Below are 13,259 nucleotides of genomic sequence, written 5' to 3' on the forward strand. Positions count from 1 at the left end.
ACTCAAGAGGGTCTTTGGTAAGGAATACATTCTTGGTCAGAAATACACCAAAAATGCTAACATGTTAAAGATTTAGCGTGCATGCTAAAAAGCATTCTATTAAGGGTCAGCAGTAACTAAATCCTCATGTGGTGTTCAAACACTTCAGTAAAAACAGAAAGAAAAGACCCATGGAAATCTGTTCCCCAAGGTTTAGATGTCTGCGATCGTTCCATATAGGAGACTGATAAATCGCTATAGCTATGGCCAAAAGTTTTGCATCAACATAATTATAGGATGGAGACGAAAAAAAATATATACAGTATATAAATTATATTTAAATCTTTTACTTAACATCATGTAATCAAAGAAAAACAAAGTTATATCGCAAAAGTCTACCGGAAGCCATAATAGTGGTATTTCATGTTAGATTTCGAAATTTCAGTTTTTTTGTTAAGTATATGGAAAACTACAAAGTAGTATTTAATCCAATATGTTAGCGAAACATTATTCAGCAGGTTCCCTTTTGACTTTATGAAGCAAAATTAGTTAATTCTATAAGGTGATACAAAACTTTTGGCCATAGCTGTAGAAAGCTCCATGTGAAAAATAAATAAGGAACAAATAATAACATTTTTACTGCCAGTATCTCATCTAAAACATAAAACTTTCACTGTCTTTTGTTTAACCTGTTTTGTAACTTGAAAGCAAGAAAGCCACTCTCCACCTGACCCCCCCCCCCCCACACACACACTTCTTAATGCTCCAGATTCAATGTACAGTATGTAAACTCAAGGTTTCAAGTATAAAAGGCAACTCTATTGGTCTATTGATGATTAATGATTAATATGGCTATGTATCAACTGTTATTCATCATGCAGCTTTTATGTTCAACTTGCAGGAAAATAGATGATGACTAGGGTTTTTTTAACAATGCAACCCTATGGATGGTTGATCAAATGTATTTATTTTCCTCTACCATTATCTATGGCACTTCAGTATGCCTGTTTCTAAGTTCTGCGTTTACATAACCATATTTCAACCACTCAACCAAAAATGTACAGTAAACAGGATGAGTCTAAAGACTGCCTGCTGGTTTATTTTGATGTAACTGAACAGTGAAGTGTATTAACAACTGAGTTTTTAAAGACTGAGGTTAAACACTGGCCAACAGCACATTTTTTAGGTTCTCGGAAACCAAAGGAACATTTGTGGCTGCCAATATGTTTGTGGTAATAATTATTCGTCATCTAATAGCAATTTGAAGTAAGTACCTTTGGAAAGCCGTCCCTGTGTATCGTCCCGAAGTGAACAGTTCTGTTACTGTTCTGTAAGGCTAGACAAACACTGCATGTTGTCCTTTGCTTCGAGAGGATTTATTATTTTTGATTCTAATATGATTTTTAATTAACATGCAAGAATACTGTATGTGTCAGACGCAGCCGTCATTACCTAATACATAATTGACCAAAGCCACTGTGTTAAAATGTGTTTTTAGGTTAGGATTTGGACTGGATTGCTTTAGGCTGCTTAACATTTAGGACACTTAAGATTCTAAAGTTCCATAAGTATTAGAGGACATCTACTGCTGAGATAATTCCTATGTTGTTCCACTTAAAAATTTTGTGAATCTGTGGCTATTTTTTTTTTTTTTACATTATCTGTAAAACTAGAAAATATTGACCGCTGCGTCTGACACATAGTATTCTTGCAAAAATCATATTAGAATCACTGTTATTATTTCATCAAGTTAAATACTTTTTGTATGAAACAAATCCCTTTCAGTGGAACATTTTCAAATTAAATCTTTTGTAATCTACTATTGTTCTTTCAAGACGATCACTTTCAGGACAACCATAGATGCATCGAGAGTTTGCACCACCTGCCCCTGCAGTAGCAGAAACCCACAGCATTAAACTCTGTCCATGTCTGTTTCTGCTTTGCTGTGTGACAATCTGTGTATGTAATTCCTGTACTGCAGGTACAGGAGTTTGCCTTGAAGTAGCCTTATGAAGAGACCAAAGGGTTGTAATTAATCTGGGTGTTTTATTTTTTTAACCACCTCAGTAGATGTTTTAAAGGAAACGATGAGACTTAGATGCATTCATTTTTGTCCCTCTGTTTTTGATAGTTTAAATACATTTAAATATTTGTGTGGTTTCTTTACAACAGTTTTAAAAGTTTCCTGCCTACAAATCTTTCAAAACAGACTAAACAATATGTATACTGGTAGAAATGAACTGTTCAACATTTGTGAGTAAGACCCATGGTTTAAAAATAAACTGAAACCATCATAACTTAAAAATATAAAGTCTGAAACAAGTGTCCATAGCCCCTTATGGATTGTATAAACCCCAGAAACAATAGCTTCTTATCTATTCTGGCCTAGTCATGTTTCTTAGCTAGTTTCTCAGCTTTCAGGATGGTTTCACATGTAAGAGTTTAAGAGATCAGGTCATGTTACTTTAGAACAGGTGCATTTCTGTAAGTGATGTCCTAATGATGTTATTATATCCTGTATTTCTGTTCATTTTTCTGTTTATGACCCAGTGGGAACATTATTTATCAACACAATTTGAACTTCACTTAGGTTCGGGAAGAGAATGGTGGTGGTGACCTACAAAAAATGTACAGTAGTCACTTTCTGGCTCATTGTTGGCATCGAGTCAACCTTGCAGTTGCTCTAATTACTGTTAACTGTGCAGATCAGTTGGTTACAGTCCATTTTGTTTTGTTTCAGCCAAATGTCCTTCATTGATGGAGATAGGGTAGATTAAATTTGCCGTGCACCGACTTAAGCAAAGTAAACTTTAATTCAGTTTGGCGTGTACTGGAGATTATTTACTTAATGTTTGCGAGTCTGGATTCTGAGCTGATACTGCATCCATATCTGGGTAATCTGTATTTTACTAAAACAAACAGAGGTCTGAGTCATCAGCTTCATTGCTGATTTGTGTGTTATACTGCCAATAACAACTTAACCCTTTAACTAACTAGCAGCTCCACAGAAGGTCATGGGTGATTTTAAATAATACATGACCTTTTATGGGATAAAGGGAAACTATAATCATAGGGTGGTCACTTGACAAGTTCCCAAAACCACTGGAGGAGATTAGAGAAATGAAAATGGGCAGGTGTAACACCAACTGAGCACAGAGAAAAGGATGGATGCCATGCCTATTAAATTGATCTAAACAGCAAAAGACCTACCTACTGCCACTGTTTAAATAATTAATTAAGATCCCAAGGGAACAAAAATAAAACATCCAACTGACCATGTTTAACTATTTTGTGCATTTCTGTTTGTAGAAATATGAACAGAATCACAAGAAGGTTAATATGTTGATTTAATTGATGCTGATTTATAGATCCACTGTTTATCCTAATTAATATTTTAATGAATAATAAACAAGTGATAGAGACCGATGTTACAGGACATAATGGCACTAGCTGAAGGGCAACTCTCATTGCACCTTCTCAAGGGCCCACATTAAAAAAGACCAACTATGGTTCATTTCACTGAATTGCAGTTGGAATACAAGAAGGAGCTGCAAACCATCTGTTCTCTGGCAATATGAAGAGGCGTAGGGCAGGCTTACAAACAGACCGCATAAAGGAAGCCTGGAAACACCATCTTAACTACAAAGATAAGAATTACTCTTTGAAAGTGAAGTAGTTTTGTTTTTATTTCTTGTCAGTTTACATGTGTATATCCACTTTACTAAGTATTTCATTCAATAAAGAGCAATAGAGAAGTTAAACCTCTCTCTTGAGAATTCTTTCAGGGCAGTTCCAGGAATTCTCATTAGGAAAGTTTATGTTATGCTGAGCACATAAATGATGCCAAAGAAAGGTCAATCTTATTTTTCTTATCTTCTCGAACGTAACAAAGAACCCTTTACAAATTAAAACCTACTTAAAGGATTATACATTGTAAGGGTGTTAGTAAAAGCTGTTAAGTCATCGATGAGAAAGACAGGGCTAACATCCTAATTTGTTACTATCTGATAGTGAAGTAAAAGTTATTTTACTCATTTAAAAAATCAGCAACACTCTTTGAGGTTCATCTTTAAACAATGAATAAGATAAAATACACGTATTAGAAAGAAAACCTTTTTCTAAAGGTTCAGTGTCAGATGTTAACAAGCCCAAGGGTACACAGGTGTATGAATTTATTGAACTGTATATTTTGCTTCTGTTTTTTTCAGTAATTAGATAATTAGGTAATGGCAGTGGAACTGACAGACAATTTACAAAACTGGAAAACTTCGTAATGCAGGTGCTACTTTCTCTGCTCTACATTTGTATTCCTTCCCTGGGAAATACATTTGTGACCTAGGAAAGTCTGCACATTTTCTTTATTGTGTCCTACCATTCCTATGTTTGGAGAAAGGCAAGTTAAGGCCTGTGGTAGATTGGCCGGGTGTCTATGGTGGTCAGGAGGCAGAAAGTAGACTCAGGACTCAAGGACTGCCAAGTTTATTTTTCATAAATCCAAATGATAAACAAGAACACAGCTCACAGAGCCAAAATAAAAAGGTTAAACAAAACAAGTCATGAACACGCAAAAATACAGGAACCTCGAATTTTCTTTTTTTTTTATATTTAAAGGTTCTACATATGTTTTGGAACTGGTCATATTATATGGCCATAAACTGTACCAAGTATTCAAGTTTTCCAGTATAACATTTATTCTATTAGAATGTGGATTTAAACTTTATTAACAATATAATAGAGGGGAAAAAATTGTATTTCTAAATGTATTTATTGTTTGGATTTATCTGCTTTTGTATATATTTCAGTATGTACGATTAGAGACTATAAATAAATAAGTTTCAAGTACCATTTGTGTTTGTAATTGTTAGTCATTATTCATGCACGAGGCTGTGTGGTCCAGTGGTTAAAGAAATGGGCATATAACCAGGAGGTCCCCGGTTCAAATCCCACCTCAGCCACTGACTCATTGTGTGACCCTGAGCAAGTCTTTCAGGTGAAACATAGTTGTAAGCGACTCTGCAGCTGTTGCATAGTTCTCACACCCTAGTCTCTGTAAGTTGCCTTGGATAAAGGCGTCTGCTAAATAAACAAATAATAATATAACCCAATACACAATTTGTTCATAATTGTTCAGTGAATTACTCTAATCATATTGAATGCATCTTCTTTGGTACTCTTTGCTCACCTCCACGAACTCAATATGATTAGACGAAGCCACCGAACACTTACAGTGTTAGAAGAACATTTTATATGCATACAGACGTATGAAGGTGAAAGTGTACATTGAACATAAGGTGTGAGGGGAGTCTGACAGCATTACAAATACGTTTAGCCAAAATTCATGTCAATGATGTGTTGCCTGACAGCCCTGGCCCTGGCGGCTTCTCCGGGTGGAATATTCTGAGGAGGCTCCAATCTTTCGAGATGAGGCGCTTCTTCCTCCTCACCTTCCTCAAGTGCGTCGAGTATTTCTTGGTCCAGCAATCTTTGATGTATAGCTATGTTGTCAGTGCTGGTGCTAGGATTTACCGGGCCCTGGTGCAAGACTGTGAGGTAGACACCCCCACCCCCCGAAAAAAGAAATAAAAGAAAAAATTGGCAGGGCTGCTGCAGCACAATCTAAATAAAACATTTTGAAAATAAATACATAAGCACCAAAATCTGAATTGGGCAAAAACTTTTTTTTTTTCAACAAAATATATTCTAACAAGACAGTAATCAATCAAGTAACAATATATCCAAACATTTTAATAAATCAATTATGTAACAAGATTAATCAATTTGATTAATAACTTGATTTAGTTAATATTGAAACATATTAGCTTCAAATTAGTCACAAAACATATTCATCATAGGTATCAATAGGTTTTTAAATTAATGTTATCAAGTACAAAAGTTAGTATGAAAACCTAGCCCACAGTACAAAAGCATTTGTTACAACTCATAAGTGAATTTTGTTTTCTGTGAACACACTTAATAAATTAATATCCCAAAAGCATGTATTGTTTTTAAATACTGAATTTTGTCCATCTGCTAGTTAAGGTGGGATTTTGTGAGGCAGACAGACCTTCAGCTTGTTCGATGTGGAACAGGAACAGCTTTTAGCCTTTTCGCAAAATTGTTCTCGTTCCATTTCTGTTCTAGCATCATGGCTGACAGCAGTTTGGAGATTCTGTTTGTGACAGAAAATTCCAAGCAGTAGTTACATCATATGTAATAAACTATAATATTAATATCATGGGACAAAAAATCTCGCTACACAGTACAGACCATTGTAAATCTAGGCTATGTTTATTGTATTTTGCCAGTATTGCATGTACAGTTGTAATGTATGTATTAGAATAACTAGCAGTACAGCTATGGCCAAAAGTTTGCATCTCCCTATATAATTAAATCATTTTAATTATATAGGGAGATGCAATGGAGATTGAATGGAGCCTGTGGAATAAAGTTAACATACCGCTTTGCAGTTTTCCATATTAATGAAAAACTGACAATTTAAAATTGTGACATTTCAAAATCCAACATGCCTTCAATAGTACTGTACAACTATTATGGCTCCCAGTAGACTTTTGAGATTACTGCTGCTACAACTGCTGCCACTCCCAGCAAAGCCATCCTGTGGTTTGTTTATTCTAATTTTGTTAACACCAAATAACTTAAATACTGTTTCAAGATGAGTTATATAAGTTTTTGTTAATTAAAACCCTCCTTTTCCAAGTGCAAATTAACTCCTCATAAATTATGACAACACAGATTTCCTTTTAAATTCCCACACAAACAAAATAAATAGTCGCAAGAAGCACTGCTCGTTAAGATATTAACATGGGGGTCCCAGAATGGCTCACCTGGTAAAAGCACTGCTGCGTGGCATGCATGGTGAGTCATACAACCAGAGGTCGCAAGTTCGAATCCTGGTTGTGCGAGGCAGTCAATCTTCGCTGGGGACTCCGGGGGGACCCTGCATTGGCTTTGGAGCTCCCGGGGTTGGGGAGATGGGATCTGGCTTAGACTGTTTCTCCTCACCGCTCTGCGGCAACCCCTACAGGCCAGAGTGAGCTTGGGGCCAGAGATTTGCTGGGCTGGCTGGTAGCCTATGGACATCCGTTCTCAAGTTCCTGGGTGTAAAAAGATGCCGATTGGCTTGTGGGACTGGAAGGCGCCCATTGAGCCTCTGGTCCCTGAGTTGTGTGGGGAATCGCTGTGGTGAAGGAGAATAATAATAATAATTGGGCATTCCAAATTGGGAGAAAATTTAAATAAATAACTAAGTTTACAAGAATGTACATCTACCAACTCATTCAGTGTCTCTAGTTCTTAAATGTTTGAAATTAAACCCATGAATAATATGCAGTGTAATATCTGGAGAGTCTGAAAGGCTGTTAGAAAATCTAACATTATTGGTTGACATTAAAAATTGAAATAAAAAAATGAAAAAAACATTTATGCCAAAACATAGGCCCTGCTGTTAACTATTCCATGGAGAATGGTTTTTATTCTAATGCATGGATAAATTACAGCTAAAAGAAATACTTTCTGGAGTGACAGCAAAATAGAGTATAAAAACAGCCTATGTAAGTCTTGTCTTTCAAACACATATACTGGTAACTAAGAAATGAATGACCAACTATTTATCAAACTAGCTGTCCAATTTTATAGAAACCCAAAAGACTTGGGGAGGATTTTCATATATCACCTCAGGACTAATGCACATTTCATTGTACTAGATGATGGATGACAATGATTATTTGTACAGGCTCTGCTGGAAACCCAGCATCCAGCACATACTGTAGGATAGTTTCCAGAAAAGAAAACTATGCTGGAGGCCCATGAAGACGCAACATTGTATATAGAGGTGTCAATGAGATCCAGTTGTCTGACACCACTGGGATGGAACAAATGTATACTTGGGAGCAGTCTGTTCCAAGTACTATGTTGTGCAAACGAGATCCCTAACAAAATAAATCTCTGTGCCTCGTTTTTATATCTGAAACAAAAACGGCAAGGTATCAAAAGTGCCCAGCCATTTAAAACACAAGCCAAGTTTCAAGAAACCATTGGGGCAATTACCTTGCCCAGCACAAAGCAAATAGGCACAACTGTAAAAACAATGGAGGCCAAAGTTGCCCCAATTTTTCCACTAACTTGGCTTTTGTTTTTGATGCAAGTTCCATCCGCTTTTATTGTGCTTGAAAAACACAAGCCAAGTTAGTAGAAACAATTGGGGCAACCTTGACTCCTTGTCAATTTTTTTGTTTGTTTTTTTGTTTGCATGCAATGCGTACAAATAGTAAATAGTCCAAAATATCAATAAATCAAGTGCCTGGGGTCTGCAAAAATCTGCAAAAAAACAGGAGAAGGAGCAGAAGGATATTTTTACCTTCCGTTGGCGACTTATTTCTCTTACTCTATGACAGGTATTGACTTTTTTGTCTACATTTCAACTAAGTGTGTTGGGAACTACAAATTAAAAGTGGAATGGTGATTTTGGCTGATTTACTTTTGCTGCGCCAATACCCTGAAAACATGTAAACTATCCTTGCTGTATAGAGAGTCTCTGTTCTGGCTGATAACTTGGGGCGATTAATAATTTCCAATAAGGCTTAGACTGAATGCACTTAATTAAAAATATATGATGTAAATGGGAAAGTAAGTGGTAGATAGACCAGAATCTTTCTCGCTCCAGTCTTCTCCTGTTTATAGTCCTATGGTACAACGCTCCCTTAACCTGCTCTGAGAATGTTTTACAAACCATTGTTGCTGAGACCTAAATGAATGTTCTTTATGTTTACCATTAAAACTTTTTAAGGTTCTATACAATGCTATTAAACTTAAATCCTTTAAACAGACACATATTTTTGTATTTACTAGTAATATCACAATGTCTACACAATGTAGACAATGTCTACATAATCACATTAAGATTTAATAAGATGGTTATCTAAAACCATAGGGACAACATACATTTTCAAGTTGATTGTATACAGGCCAAGAGGTTTTTTTTAAACAACATAAAAATAATTACTAACATATACTTCCCTTTAAATATGTTTGCCAAAATGTAATTATGCTTTGATTTACAATATATATCCATGGATATGAACAGGGAATTTGAAACAATCTCTGCTAAACCAATATTACCGATATGTCATAGTTAAATTGCGTAAAATTAACTAAAATCATTATTTCTACCTATTTTTTTCAAGAGCTCTAGCACTTAGATGTTGTTTTTGAATACTGCGTGTGGAAGGGTGGGGAATTCACTGACACAGGAGACAGAAAGTTGTAGTGTTAAACACCGGGTGCACGATTTATTTATTTCCACAAGGTGGCACTGTTACACTATTTTTACCAATGACGGTAGAAGTGGGAGAAAATAAAACACTATTAACAAAACTACAAAATAAATGTGCTGCACTCTGCAGCGTTTCCCCGACCGTCGCTACCCGCATGGCCCGGGTCTCCCCGCTACCGCTATATTTATTTTTTGTCTTGCTTTCTTTGGCTTCTCCGGTCGTTCTTGGTCTGGGAGCAGAGCTTCCACTAGCTCGTTATCGTCCTATAGGGGCAGATCTGAGGGAACAACAGAGTGTTATTTTATAGGCCCAGCAATCACCCAAGGCCCACCTCCCAACCACTCAGAGAGAGGGAGAGACCACACCTTCTCTCAACCTCTCCGTGTCATTGCCATGACTGACAGGCGGATCTTACGGGGCTGCTGAACCATGCATGCGCCAGACAGTCAGCACAGATCTCCCCTGTTACACTGTGATAGTAACAACTATTCTTGAAGCATGCTTTGGTATCCAACTATTACATGGCTTGCTTGAGCTGGTAGGTATGCTGTATTTTATACTACTGTGGGCTGTAAAACTTGCCTGCCTTCTTACCACTAATTAGATATTGCAACATTACTGTTACAAGTCTTACCTGTATGTGCTGTCATTTACATCTGACAATACAATAGACTTCAGAAAGCATGGATTAACTATCTAAGATTCTTGCAAAACCCTGATGAACCAAAGGGGTACAGGTACATATTTTCTGCACAGAACATGATACACTGTAGTTCCTCTGAAAAACAGCCAGACAGGGTCGGATTAACCCATCACTGGGCCCTAGGCAAGAATACACTTGCAGGCACAAATCTGTTTATGTAAAAAAAAGTTTTTTCCCCACGCCTTGAGTTCGGGACCTGCGTGTGTTAAAATACATGACTTTGTAATAGACCCTCTCTCTACATCTGCATTTTCTATTGAGCATTTTAAGCATTTTGTGTCATGTCACCCTGTGGTTCTCCCTCCACCGTTATGGAGGTCCACTAGTCGCCGATGCTCTAGCTAACGAATTGCCCAAAGTGCTTTTATATGCTTTCCCGCTGATACCGCTGCTCACTGCCTTTCTCGAGAAGGTCAGGAGAGAGAAAGCGACAGTTCTGGTGACCCCCAGATGGCCCAGGAGAATCTGGTTTTCAAACCTTTGCCAGCTGCTGCAGGGCCAGCCCTGGGAGATCCTGTTGCTGATCCTGCTGCTGATCTTCAGTCAGGCACCCTCTAGCACCCAGAACTGGGCAGACTCCAGCTGTGGGTCTGGCCCCTGAACGGGACCGCCTGTCCGCCTTAGGGCTCTCAGATGCGGTAGTTAGTACACTGCAGAACACTAGGGCTTCCTCCACAAGAGCATTATATCAACTGCCCCATAGTGATTATTTTGCAGTTTCTGCAAGATCTGCTAGAGGTGAGCAGGTCCCCCTCTATGATGAAAGTGTACTTGGCAGCTATATCTGCATGCCACGTCCCTATAGACTCAGTTTCCCTGGGAGCACATATTCTGGCGACCCGGTTTCTAAAAGATTTGGCAGATAGGAAACTGAATTCTCTCTTCCCGGTGAGGGCATTGAGAGGGTAAATATAGGATGAAAGCGCTGTGCCAGTCTGACAAGCTATTAATTTGCTATGGTGAAGGGACCCTGGGGCAAGCCCTCTCAAAGCAGCGACTGGCCCACTGGATTGTGGACACAGTATCGACTGCTTATAATGAGGGTGGCCGCGCATTCTACTAGAGGGGTGGCCATGTCATTGGCGCTCTTTCGAGGTGCATCATTGACTGACATTTGTACTGCGGCTAGCTGGGCTACTCCGCATACATTCTACTGGTTCTACCGAATCAATGTGGTTGATCCCTCTATGCCTTTATTAGGCACAAGGGTCCTTGAGGGTGCATGCGTGCACCACCAACACTAGTTAGCGGTAGCGAGGCGTCCCTCGTATGCTGTCCACTCACGCTCCCTTGATGGTTTGGTGGTCATTGTCGAATTGAAAGGCAACGTTAGGTTACTTACTGTAACCCTGGTTCCCTGAAAGAGAAGACGACCACCAAACCTTGCGAGGTTGCATCACTCGCATTCACGGGTTCGATGCAAAAGAGGAAGTGAGCTCCGCGGAGCGACTACTTATTTCCTCGGCAGGTGGGACCAAGGACGTCACTCCACGGAGGGGCCTATCGGAAGCTCTGACATAAAATGCTCAACGAATACCTACCTAAGGCAGGCATATCCCAAAAGTATTGGTTGATGGTCGTCTTCTCTTTCAGGGAACCAGGGTTAGGGTAAGTAACTTAGCGTTATAGTTTATGGATCTTTAGTTTTTTTGGTCAAGAGCACTGTCCTGTAAAACATGTATATAAACAACCACATATGTGTTAAAAAAAATAAAAACTTAAACATTAACAAATCTCAGTAATTAAAATGGAAGGAATGAGAAAGGCAAATATATTTTCTGAGGTAAATGTAAACAACTCCAAGCTAAAGCAAGCCAGAAAAGTATTTACATTTTAAGTTTTTTTCGACAGAAAGGTTAATTTTTAATTATTATCCAAACAACTTTCTGGAAAATAAGTTTCATTTTAATTGTCACACAGGAAAAAAATTAACTGCAACAGTTTTGTTTTTTTAATAAATCATCAAAAACAAAACTATTTGTATAAAACATCAAATGATCTGCTCTGGGATACATTCAGTAAATAGGAATTTCAACAGGTTTTTGATGCGATCCAGATTCTTTATATTTACAATGCAATGTCAACCCTTTGCCTTGCTATCCTTTAATTCCCTTGAAGCCAGGGGGGCCCAGGCTTTCTTTTTCTTTTTCCTGTAGGCTCTGTTTACTGCAGCTGTAGAATGTTACTGAATAACTGAAACAGCTGTAGAGAATAGCACTTAAACTCCCTTTTAACCAGTGGAGATTCACAGTCAGCAGCAATGTTATCTCAGCAAAGATAGAATTAACAGATATTACATTTATGACATATTTTGTGCATTGTGTTAGCCAAGTTTGTCGATCTTTTATAAGGTACTCTTTGAGGTTTCGTTGTATTAATGCTCTCAAACAATGCAAGAACATACTTGACAGAATTACTTTTAAATCAATCTACATGTCTTATGACAAACAGGTATAGCCATTTTTTGGAAAATATGAAATCTCTTTGAAGCTTTAATATTCAAACTGTAAAACACCCATGATTCTCCCACAAAACACCAGCTTACACTAGTTACAAAGATTCTGTACTTATAGTACAGCACTGCATTTGTGTGTATCGGTTACCTACAGGAGGGTTCTCACATTAAACTTTAATATCCTAGGAAAATGATCTGCACATTTTGGAATTGCATGTTTCTTTGTATAGTTTTACAAGGAAACAAAAACAGAACTACACACTTGGACATATAGAGCTAGTAACTGAGGATCAAACCCCATTCTCCAGGTTCAGAAAAAAATGTTATGTGAAGCAAATGGATGTCGCCAATTTGTAACATGAATAAATATATAGTATTGCCATTCATTATCAGCTTGGTTATTACAAATCCATACCATCCTGAAGCCTTTTGACCACAGTCAGCCTGACTTCTTGGGGTTACAATGAAACTAATTATTATCACGATTTTCCAAAAAGCACTCGCCATGCACCATAGGTTCTTTGAGAAATTACCTCTCTTAATTACATCTCAGAAACCCTTACTCTCACGTTTTGTGCAGCCTGTCAAATGCTGCGTGGCTGGGCTTTACTAAGTAACCACAGGGTATAATTAAAGTTCCAACGCAACTAACAGCCAATAATCAACTCGGCTGATAAACTGACCTTTTGTGCAGCCTGTCAAATGCTGTGGGCATGGACTGTCTTAATGGGATACAGTTCAGTTACAAAACACCAACGTATGATATAAGGCTCATCTGTACTAAATTTGCTGTTTGAAAGTAAAAAGAAATGAACCAGTAATGATGTCT

This window comes from Acipenser ruthenus, chromosome 8 (assembly GCF_902713425.1).
Source record: "Acipenser ruthenus chromosome 8, fAciRut3.2 maternal haplotype, whole genome shotgun sequence".
Lineage (NCBI taxonomy): Eukaryota > Metazoa > Chordata > Actinopteri > Acipenseriformes > Acipenseridae > Acipenser > Acipenser ruthenus.